A 12,377-nucleotide genomic window follows, 5' to 3' on the forward strand; every position below is an offset into this window, starting at 1 on the left:
GTCTCTGCCACACTTCTTTGCTCTACAACGTCTCAGCCTCTTTTTGGTCCCTGGAGGTAAATTATTAATTAATTTTCAATAGCAAAACAGCAATTAATATAAACAAATATACACACATTGAATTCAGAGCTTGTTCTGCGTGCTTCTATAGCAAGCATCTGTTTTTATCTTGTAGCTGAAAAGGACATTGTGTTTATTTTGAAACTCACGATGCTGGCTTATCGCTCTGATTTCCATGCGTCGCTTGCAATAAGGAGGACACAGACCAGAGTGGGAGTTAAGCATGCTGTAGCAACAGCACACAGGAACATAGCTTGCACAAACACACAGTGACGAGGCAACTATTGCTCGGATACCAAGCACAAAAGAGCTGTCAAAACTTCTCGTTTCACACACAGACAATATGAAAAGACACCGTTTAGAACAGAAACAGCCAAGCGACCGCAGCTCTGGATTTTGAAGGTGACTGACTGCAGCAGCATCAGTGATGTAGTCAAGCAATAAAAAAAATTTAAAAAACCTGCTCCGTCTCATAAATCACATGAAGCCACCGGTCTCATCCTCAAACAAAAGGGTGGCATATCAAATAAACTGTGCAGTGTGTCTCGTCTTTATATTAATTGCTCTTCTTGAAGTTTGTTGTAAAGATAAAATATGAAATATCGGATGAATAGCCAGACCTTTGTGACCTCGTGCCTGGTTGCATAACACACAAATGAACCACCTCCCATGTCACCAGAATAAACTAACTGGCATACACTGAACAAGGAACCTATTATTCAGGAAATCCTGGACTTATCAAATATTTTCACAGATTGCCTGCTTGTACCTCAATGTCTACATTTTCTAAGTAAGCCTCAGAATCTGACTGAGTGAATTATTTATACCACCGTGAATAAAGTAAGTTCTCTTCCAGTCTAGCTGCTGCTGTCCTGAGCATCTCAAAGATGCTGACCCAGAGTCAGCTCACCTGGGTAAACTAATGGTTTAGTGACATATTAATAACAAAAGAAGCAACATGTACAGAACTGAAATGCTATTTAATTCATTTACAAGCATTTAGTCTTATTAATCAACCATTATTAAATCAGTTAAAAGAAATAATCACCCCAAAACTGATGTGAATAAGTTGGGTGATGTATTGGTGCCTGAAACAAACAACAACGTGTTACAGAGTCTGTACAGTGGATTAACATAGCTCAAACAGAACGCAGCACTTTCCTCTCAAATCTGAAACAAGCGGTTTGGAGGAGATTATTTCACAGTTCAATTTGTCTAGAGAGTAGTTAGGCCAAGGTACCGCGTGCCACCTCATGCCATGTGAGGCTAAACCCACAACACTGCTGAACTTGGATCGCACCAGTGCAAGTGAATCTGCTTCAGGTCAGAATATTAACCTACTGCTGCTCACCAGTAAGCTTATGTTGCCATTTTATCTACTCCATCCCATCTCTAGATATGCAACTTTACTGACGTGAAGAAGCAGGGAATGGGGAGAATGTTTCTTAAGCCCAGAGTGAACCTCAGTCTTCTAAACCGATGAAAAACACCTGCTCAATCCTCAGTGTTGGTTTAATCCTTAAAGGAAACGTCCTGGATGCTCCCATAAACGTGACACAAAGCTGGCATACAATTGACTCATGGTGTAATATCACTGCAATTTTTAACATTCTGCAATATGCTGTGTATTGCAGGAATGCAAATTACAATTTGTCACCTTAAAGTTAAAAATTTCAATATGTATTTTATCTAATAACATAAAATTATCTCAGTCAGATATTTTTTGCTACAAAATGAACGATTTCACTAAAACCTGCCATAAATGTTGCAGTAAGACAGAGTAAGTCTGATATCAGCTTGCAATTGAATGGAGTCAAGTTGGCAATTACATTGAATCTGTTTCTGATAATACAGCAAGTTTGCAGAAAGGTTGTCTGCTATTAGCTGAGGTGAGCCCTCTTATTCATAGTATTCTCAGATAAATATATATATTTCATTTTATAAAATATTCATATTTAAAGTCATTGTATTGATGCAATATCGCCACTAGTAAACATCCTTTTTTTCCATCCTGTCTCTACTCACATTTGAGCACCAAGAAAAGCTGTTGGTTACAGGTCATTGTAATGTTCATCTTGTCTTTCTGTAACCGTACCAAAACCAGCAACAGCTCATTCTTACAAAGGGCACACCTACAGGGGCAATGAATTGGCTGTAGTTAGCAAGTGCTATCAGTGTGAATGAACCTGAAACAACAGCTTTGTGGGTTTCTGAGTTATTAAATACAGTCAGGAAAGCACAAAACACTTAGTGAGCTATTTGTAGCACATAAAGTTCTGATTAATGATCACTTCAAGAGTTATGACATTGTGCTTTGCTGCTACACAGTTAAGTTTAATGAGTCATATAAAGAAGCTGCAAGCTCACATCAATGAATGAGCTCCTTTTTCTAGGAAAAATGGCTCTTGTAATTTCACAGAGCTTTTCACTAATACGCTGTATGTTAAAGATGGGGGAAATGCACTTGAAAGCAGATTTTTTTACCAGTGTTTTTTAAACATAGAACCTTTGCTGACAATCTGTGTCAAATGAAAAATTTATACTAAATATAGTGAAATGTAATTTTTTTCCACATAAGGACACTGCAGAGGTCTAACACACAAAAGCTACTTCTAGCTTAAAAAAAAAAAAAAACTAAGACATGTGCCAATAAGTTGTAATTCCTTAGCACTACAGCCACTATCCTACAACAGCAGCAATGCAAAGAAGTTGTTTCTTGAAGACGTTAAATAATCAATTTTCATATTTTTGTTTTAATCATAAGAGTTAAAGATAAAATAGGCACTAAACTTGAAGATTTAAGATTTTATTAGTTTTAAACATTTAGGTTAAATTTTATATAACTAAAAAAAAAAGAAATTATGACAAAAGTGGTGTTCTTTCTTGGCCAAGTGTGTGAGCTTATGGGCTCAATACTGAATAAAATGTTAAGAATTATTTTACAAATCTCTGTCATACTAGGTTTCCAAAAAAAAACAGACTATCCAAGGTATCAATGAGCATGCAGTTCCGCAGTCAGACACACCCCTCCTCATCACATCTGTTCTTCTGAAACCAAGGCAGTGATGGTGAAAACGCTCAAAACAGGATTTCAGAAACCAATAGGTGACATCTCAGTAGCTTTGTCCATCTTTTATAAGGCCTGTGGTCCAAATACTACCTGTGACATGGTGACAACTGAAATACCAAACTCACTCCACACAACTTTTTTTCATGTTGTACATGTTTTTATGACAAATGTCAGATCCTAACCTTAAAACAAACAAACCTTCAGTGCCTCTCTTCTCCCAGGAACAAAAGTGAGCATCAAATGGTGATCACAACAAACAACTGGTTTGAAAAGCAACAGACTTTTACACAAATGCTACATCCAGAAAATAAACAAAAGATTTCTTTAAGTAGTCTTCAGGAAAAGTTCTCCAGGCTTCTTGAAGGACTTCTGAAGCTCTTATTTGGATGTTGGCTGCCTTTTGTTCTGTTCACTGCCAATATGTTCACTGCTTCAGTAATGGTGAGGAAACCAACCCATGACTGATGGCGTTCCACTGTGTGTTTTTATATCCAGGTATGTGTTTACTGTGTTGGCAGTGTATTTGGGATGAGCTGTAGCTCAGGAGGTGGAGCAGGTCATCTACTTATCGAAAGGTTAGTGGTTCAATACCTGGCTCTTCCAGTCTGCATGTCAAGTTTCCTTGGGCAAGATACTAACACCAAATTGCTCTCCGATACATCCATCGGAGTATGACTGTGTATGAATGTTAGCTAGGAAGCACTAAAAGCTTAGAAGAAAGTGCTTGTGTGAATGGGTGAATGTGACATGTTGTATAGAGCGTTTTGAGTACTCTGCTAAATAATAATCAGTCCATTTACCATTGTCACGCTGAAAGCTGAAAAAGTTGATGCTTCTCACACAGTATTACATGGTGGATCTAAATCTGATGATACATTTTTGTGTTTTTGTGAAAGGCTGCTAGTAACAAAGTGCCTAAACTATTCTTTGTCTACTATGTGTAAACACAACACTTGTCAATCCCTTCGGTTTGGAGCCTTTTTCATGCTTGAATGATTCATAGGTCGGTGTTAGGTGGCTTAATAGCCACAAAAACCATTCCTATGAAAATGTCACATTTAAGGACTGGACTGAAAATTGGTGAAAAAGCTGTCAATGTCCAAAGGAAAACTTCACAAAGCGTGGAGAGCTTTTGCTAAAGACCTTTCTATAAAAAAATAAAATAAAATAAAGTCTGACTCCTTGAAAGCAAAACAGAAAGAAACACGGGTCTTCAAGACTTTTGTACTTCAACACTGGCTATCCGACTTAGGCAGCTGCTTTATTATATCAAATAACAGTAACAGTGACTTGACCAAAAGTCAGGCAAATGTAATATTATAGTTAAGACACATTATTAAATCATGTTGGTGAAATAGTTTTTGAGCCTGGCACTGAGGAAAAGAAGTGTACTGACCATTTGTTTTTTAGGAATCATGAATGAAATGTTTGATTTGTAAGAGGGACTCCGTTTTATTTTTGTCTTCTAAAAACTACTTAGTCAGTGAATGTGTTTTTCGATCCGGCTTCATTTCCTTTGCCAGCAGCCAAAATAATCTTCTTTGTAATTATTGACAAATCTATCTCAAACAGATCAGTCATGGACAACAATAGAAAAGCCTCCCTGCATGTTTAAAGCCTTTGTTTTCATTGTCTCTGCTGCACTGAGAAACAGCGCTAGCCTGGTGACAGCTAGGAGAAATGATTTTGCACTTTAAAGCTGTAAATGGGTGAAACACAAGGATTGCCAACAGCGTCACGAATTATATTACAGCTTACATCAACTCCAAATCACTTCGTGGCTGAAGACAACAGCCTAGTATAAATATATCTTAACTTTGGATGCCAAACCTCAAATTAACCTTGTAACTGTCTTCCCTTCACTGTGTACCACAAACACCTACAGCAGCCCAAAACACAACATATCCCCCTAGCTTAGCACAAATCTGCTAATAGCAGCCTGCCACTGAAACGAGGTTTTCAGATTTTAAAGATTAAAGCTGCCAGTTGCAGAGCACGCGAGGTGCCTCTGTCAATTACTGTTTAAGCAGGCTTCAGTTAAGACCAATATGAATGAGTATCCTGGCTGTGGAACTGGTGGTACCACACCTGTCAGCTAACCTGCAACTCCGGAGGGAATTCATTTAATCATATAACCAGCAGTAATACCAGTGCTAAATCTCAAACAAACAAAAAAAATCTGTGCCAATCCTCTTAATAACCAGCCAAGCAGAACATGTTTGGACCAACACCTCATTTAGTATGTGTACCAGAGCGTTCGACACATCAGACTCAAACTTAGCACCATTTCTACTACTGCTGAAATTAATAATGGACTCGGTGATTAATTTGCAGCACTGTTGATATTTCGGATTAAGTATTTGTGCTATTTGTACAAAGGCTTTTTAAAAAGATCTACTTGGGTAATAGATGTTTTCTTGAGCTAAATTTCATCTTCAGGCAATTTAGTGAGTGGACAAAAAGTTAAACTAAAAAAAAAAAGATAAGCAGCCATCTCCACGGTTAATTTGTGCAACTTACACCATACCATCATCTATATGAATGACTAAAAGTCTTGGTGACTACTGTAAAACAAGCTGTAAAACAGCACATATTGACTCACAAGTCAAATCTGATTTAAAAACGAGGCTCAAAAAAAAAGCTGTTCTCTCAATTTTATATTTATTCTATACGATTACAGATTCATTAATGTTACACACAAAATCAGCGCCTGTCCCCATCGCACCATGGCACTGAACAAATGCTGTGCTCATTCACACGATGGACAGTGATACCCAAGAAAAAGATCTTTGCTACAATAACTGAAACTGTCATGAACTTCAGCTGCCATGCTGGCTTGGATGATGCGAGTCCTTGTTCACCAGTTATAAGTTGGTGATTGGGTCTGAGGGAGCAACTTTGGCATTACAAAAGTCTACTTTGTATTTCAATATGACTTTCATGTCATTGCTTTACAATATCTCTGGTTATAATTAATAGGACTGGCATGACACCACTGAGATATTTCACTATACCCGAGCCTTTCTCCACATTGACTCACTATAGTAAAAAAAAAAGGACAGCGGCCTCCTTGTGCAATCCCTTCCGATCACAGGGCGATTGCACAGGTCGTCAAGTGCGAGGCAACCCGTCTCCAAACAGTTGCAGTCACTGTTAAACAGATAGGTGAAGATTTGCAAATAAGTGCAGTCTAATTTATAAATGCAGACAAGTTGCTAATGAGAGCAACTTGCCTGCAACATGTCTCTTTGCATTGGGGAACTTAGTTGTTGGTTGTATTCTGCTTTTATTCCAATATAAAACCAAGCTCCAAAGTCATCTTGCAGTTAAACCCCAGCCCTGCAGCAACCACGTCAGTATTTATGAAGGAATTTCTGCTTCAAATCTGTGAGGTTCTGGCTGCAGTCTGCATGCAAGTATTTAATTTCTGTTTTTCTGTTAGTTTTGCAATAAATGGCAATGTAGATGCAATGATTTCTTTACAAACAGAACAGAATTTTTACTAGAAAATAAAGCCTTAATGATGACAAAGCATGGCCAAAGATTCCTCAGAGGGAATTTTCCAGAACAACAATACACATCCTATCACAAAACAAGCCCCGAATCTAACCTAATAAAAAATACAGAGGGAAGAGAAACCCAGGTGAAACCAAAACCTACTCAGGCAGGATAGTGACACTAATGGAGGGATGAGATGGCACGGGATACACCGTCTGTGAGGCTGCAGATTTAAAAAAAATAAAAAAAATAAAAAGCGAGAAGAGCTTTATTCATCTCGCGTTTGTTCTTTTGTTAACAGGTGTTCAGTGTCTGGCCTGCAGCAGGCAACCGCCTGTCTATCTTCTCTGGCTCTGGGCTCCAGTTGTTGCTTCAGCAATATGAGGCTTGTGCCAAGATCGGCTTTAAGCAAATCTCGCTGCACCGCTTGGCTTCACTGACTGCCACAGAAGCTTAAGCATTAATCACATTATTTTGTGTATGATTTTGGAGGAAACTAGGCCTTAACCAACACATCCTGAGTGAGAATCGGGTGTACAAAAGGTGACAAATAAAGCAGGTGTTCAGGTCACCATAGAGACAACAGTAGGTTTTAACATGAAGGGAATGCAAACATGTTTACACGGCAGTGAGGAAAGTGTTTACCCAGGGGCACCAAGACACTTGAGCTGGCTTCATTAGGATACATTTTAATACCTGGGAAAGACTACCCACAGGTACACATGCATACGGCTGACATTACCCACTCTGAACACTTAGAGGTGCACTGTGAAAGGCGTGGCACTCTTCCTTGCCTTTAATTTCATTTTGAGCTCTTTTCCTGTATTAGACAGCTCACAGCTAACAGATTTGGGCATGTTTGGGACCCGAGTTGCCACCAACTATTCAGCCCCCTCTCCTGCTCCCACACAAATAAATCAAACCCCCTTAAATATCTTCCTCCTCGGGCTGACGTCAGAGCATTGAGTTTTCCATGTTACTCTCTGCCTCCACAGCAACCCGGGGGGCGACCCACCCCCCCTTGACCTGACCCAAGGAGACACCCCTTTACCCCCCCCCCCCCCTCTGAAGGGTATTGTTCCCAGCACTTGAATGGACTCCACTAACTCATCTGGGCATGGATAGCAGTGTACAAAAGCCAAGGAAAGCAGGGGCTGAGACAAAACCAGCACTGACTTACATGTTGGATTAGCTTGTGCTGGTGAAACACTTGTTTTTACTCCAGTAGTAACACACACTCTATATGCATATAAGCTATAATCAATATATCTGTACTTTGGCACAAAGTTTCAGGAAATGCAAAAGCCCCAAAGGAGCACTACACACTAATCATATTTGTTTACATTTTAATTTTGTGATAGGTTACTTCCTGGTTTTAATTAAAAATCATGAGTATTTTACACTCTTGTATAAAGAAACTTTTCAAATAGTTTAAATGGAGAACTTTAACTACTTTTCTTTATGGAGGAAAAATGAAATGTAATGTAGCAAGCATTTCTAAGTATTTTTTATTTATTTATTTATTTTAAACTGATGCTGTCAAGTCCTACAGAGAAATACTGAGATACACAGTCATGACGTTTATGCACAGCAAAGCAACAGATTCAGGGCTTGAACTACACCAAATCACCAAAATGATGTAATTTTGGACCTGGACTGCATTGCAGAACACCTCGACTGACACCTCAGAGAAAACCCCCACAAAAGAGCAGGAAGGTTAAACGCTCATCGCCTCACTAAAATGCTTCCTCACGGTGCAACGACTCTCCACACCTGAGTTACACACCGCACATTCACAAACACATAACACATACACACACAGAGCGTGATGATGCGGCGGTTACCGTCCCGCTTGACTCACCGGACGGACGACAGGGCTCCGACGCCGTTGGTGTTAGCGAAAGATACTTTTCAGAGGAGAAAATCTTGCGTGGTCTTCTCGGGCTGTCAGCCCTGTCAGGTGAGCTGCTGGCCGAGCTGCGGGTCAATGCGAGGCTCCACGGCAGCAGCGGCAGACTGTAGCGCTGCTCTCAGCTTCCTCGTACGTGATTGGGCCAGGTGGAACGGGCGCATGCACGTGCCGCTCACCCTCCTCGCGCGCGCTAGCGTGTGAGCACTGGTGCAATCACAAGGCGGAAAACAGCGCTGAAGGTGGGCTAGGTGAGGAGCTGGGTATAAGTGGGTATGTTTAATTAGGCGTGAGCACAGGTGGAGCGTAACATGTATTTATGCAACATTAAACCTCCCCGCGTTTGGCGCTGTTATTCTTATTTACGTGTAAGTAAAGCCAGGATCAGTGTTGCTGATACTTTTAACCTATAAAGGCAGCTTATGTAGGGGAGATCTGTGTGTCATGATTCATCATTAATTTGTAAACCCTGAACACGTTTTAATGACCACAAAATCACCAGTGGTGATATATACCTATAAAAATAATTAGTTAACACAACAAAACCACGTTTCAGTTTTTGGTGTATTTTGAAACGTGTTTTTTTCTTCTTTTTTCGGGGGGAGACCTGGAGTGTAAAAGTACCTGTCTCTAAACTCTGGCTCAGCTTCTGTTTTTAGCGTGTTATTTAAATAAAATAGACATGACAGTCAACAAAAAACGGTAGAGACATTTTTCATAGTTCATGTTTAAAACCAGGATTGGTATCGATACTGTCAACATTTCGATCAATCTGCACACCTGTAACACTATCTTTAATTCAAACCTTTTGTTATTTAGCTGCCTATGATTTATTTGTTTTTGTTTTTTGTATTTACACTATGAATACTTTAAACCAGGGGTAGGCAACCTTTCTGATGACGAGTGCCATTTAAAATTTCCTCAGAAGTCAGTGTGCCATATGATTGCTTTAGCAATAAATTTAATAACGCTCTATATGAACAGTTACGCAATATATAGAACCACTTTATAGAATTATATTTGTTTGCAGATGTTGGCAGCTATCAGCGAATAGTTATCAGCTGTTTTGAAACAAAAAAAATACACTTTTTATCCATAACAAGAACTCCATGACAGCAAATGAACTGTACAACAGAAAATACAAATGCTATTTATGGTCTCCTCACAACAATTATTAGAGAAATAAACTGGGCCAATATGGCATGTTTGTTAATATTCAACCCAACCCTTAAACTCATTCATGTTAACTAAAAGGTAAACCTGTTTCTCCATCACCTGTTCAGCTCTGATGATCCAGTAAGGACATCTCCTGGTTTCATCTTCATGTTTCCCTCTCACCAGATAACCAAACCGACATCATGACCAGCAGGTTTTACAGCTGTGGCTCCAGCAAACATCAGCTACTAGAAATAAATATTAAATAAATTCTAACAACACCTGATCAAACTTAAACGTGCTGCTGTTGTTTAGCGCGACATCCGGTGGTTTCCTCTTTTTGGGGCAAAGTGGGCGATAAACAAACAAGAGAGAAAAGCGATCAGCTGATCATTGATCAGTTTCATGATTGAAGTAGCAACAGCAGAGCGAGGGGAGAGAATGAGAGAAGAAGAGGCGGCTGTGCTGAGTAACAGAATAAATCCACCTTTGTGTCTTTTTCCATTCTAGCTGAAGTACGGGACAAACTGTGTCCCTTCTCAGCTCAACACCAAACACGTAATTTAGGTAATTTACGTGGTTAGGTTGGCAACTCTACTAACCTTATGAATAAAATAAAGTTCACTATCAGTAACATCAAAGCACAAACCCAGCTGTACAGAAACTCTGTCATGCTAGCTCAGGCAGTACGAGTTATTGTAACTGACTGTAAAAAGTCAGCACAACGAAAATAAACTCCACCTAAACTTGGTTTATATCTGACCCAGATAGACTGCAGGCCATAACGTCTTACCTGAAGTTCAGTTCACCTGACACTCGGACCGGCGGCCACCTCGGGTCTCTCCTCTTGCCTCCCCTTTCTCTCATCCACCTGCTGGCCTCCACCACTTATTAATGTTACTGAATCTGTGGAAGCTCCGCCATAGCCACCACCAAACAACTGAGTTAGTTTTTTACACACCGACCAGCATCTGGCCAATCCACCACTTTCATTGTTTAAACGGTTACAAAAAATAAATAAATAAAAATCATCGGGCCACAGACCAAATGCCCGGTATGCCCGATGGCCAGTCCACCCTTCGGGTGTCAACTGTGGCACGCGTGCCTCGGGTTGCCGACCCCTGCTTTAGACACTTCACACAACACATCTTCTCTAAAGAAAAACGTGAAAAATTAACATGTTGCTAGTTTACCCTAAAAAAAATAAATCGGCGTTATTTTAGCAAGTCGAAATTTTGAGAAACCTAACTTAAACTTTTCAGAAATAAGCTAATCATTTCAATCAATTTGTTTTTTGGTTTTTTTGCTTCATTAATTATTTGTTATTTCAGCTACTAAACAAGCGGTTCCCATTTCAGGTATTTCAGAAGTGGTGGTGGGGGTGTAAGTTTCTTTAAAGGCGGACTCCCCCATGTACCTCACAGTGGTTTGATCCACTGCCTGCCATTCCCTAACTCCTTAAGTTTGCAAACTGTAAACAAAGGTTGTGTGACACACTGTTATTATAACGCTCAGTAAAATTAAACGTAGCTACTGTTGGAACCACACAACATTTTACTAGCTTCGTTACGTCACCGATAGGTCCTGTGCTTTAATGTAGATACTTCATTAGTATGGGACTATGTATTTGTGGAAAGAGGCAGGCACATTAAAATTTGTAAATTTGTTATAAGTTATTGAATTTTGATTTTTTTTGGGGTGGGGGGGTGGGGGGGGTGATATTTTGATAAATCTGATATCAAACAATTACAACATTATTTAACTTCCATCCAACCCGACCCTGTCCCAGTAGTCATAGGTAAGAAGTGCATGTCATAGCCACCCCTATGGTGGATGTGACATGCGTGTTTAGACTGCAGGAGCTCACACAGACTCGAGGAGAATGTGCAAACTTCACACAGTCAGGCCTCAGCTGAAACCCAGAATCTTCTGCACTATTCCATTTAATTCAATCTAAGGGAATTTCCCAATTATTTCAACAGTTTCACATTTCAAATGCTCTCAAAATACCAAGATTCTGTTTAGCTAAAAAAAAAATTATGTAAAATGCATTTTAAAATGATTAATTAGTTTCTACTTTGTGAAAGTCAAAAACGTGAATGAGATTCCTTTTTTTCCCCCGAGCAATGGAAAACATTTACCTCATGCCCCCGACATCCCCAACCCAAGACTTCATTTGTTGGCGTGGGACACTGAAAGGCCTCATTTGTGCCTGCAGATAAAACATGTCACTGATTTCATGATGAACATCCTCAAAGCTTTTCCCCGAGGATTAACAGGATCCTGCCAAATGTATAATTGTGGGTGTGGTGGGCTCATCATTGTGAAAACCTACAGAGGGATCTGAAAAGACATGGAGTTAAGTAAACGCAGACAAGCCCCAGTGAAATGGCTCCACGCTCTAGAACTGCTGGGTAAACTACATCAATCTGAATCCATATGTCAGAATGCAGCAGGCTGCAGACTGATGTATCACAGCAGCCTGTGTGAAAAGGAAAGGTGGGGGGGGAAAAAAAAAGCAAAAAAAAAAAAAGCATAAATAACCCGTAAGGATATATTTTCACCAGCAGGTCAAAAGTAGCCTGCTTTTCTTTGTTGGCCCCTGGTGGTGACTTTCTATACAAGCTACTACCATTACCCCCAATTACAGCACCAACACTGAACTCTGGAGACACTTTTTTTTTA

The 12,377-nt window shown here is 39.8% G+C and overlaps 1 protein-coding gene across 3 annotated transcripts in view; it reads right to left on the reverse strand.

Annotated features, from left to right (window-relative positions):
• Positions 1 to 8,904, reverse strand: part of fhdc1 (FH2 domain containing 1) — a 27,383-nt gene extending 18,479 nt beyond the window's left edge. For all 3 annotated transcript variants that reach the window (XM_005929250.3, XM_005929248.3, XM_005929249.3), the window contains exon 1: positions 8,490 to 8,904. The gene's annotated coding sequence lies outside the window, so the exon portion shown is untranslated. The remainder of the gene's footprint in view (positions 1 to 8,489) is intronic.
• Positions 8,905 to 12,377: the final 3,473 nt, after the last annotated feature.

Source organism: Haplochromis burtoni, unplaced genomic scaffold (genome assembly GCF_018398535.1).
Source record: "Haplochromis burtoni strain Fernald_Lab_line unplaced genomic scaffold, NCSU_Asbu1 Contig_122, whole genome shotgun sequence".
NCBI classification, from domain to species: Eukaryota; Metazoa; Chordata; class Actinopteri; order Cichliformes; family Cichlidae; genus Haplochromis; species Haplochromis burtoni.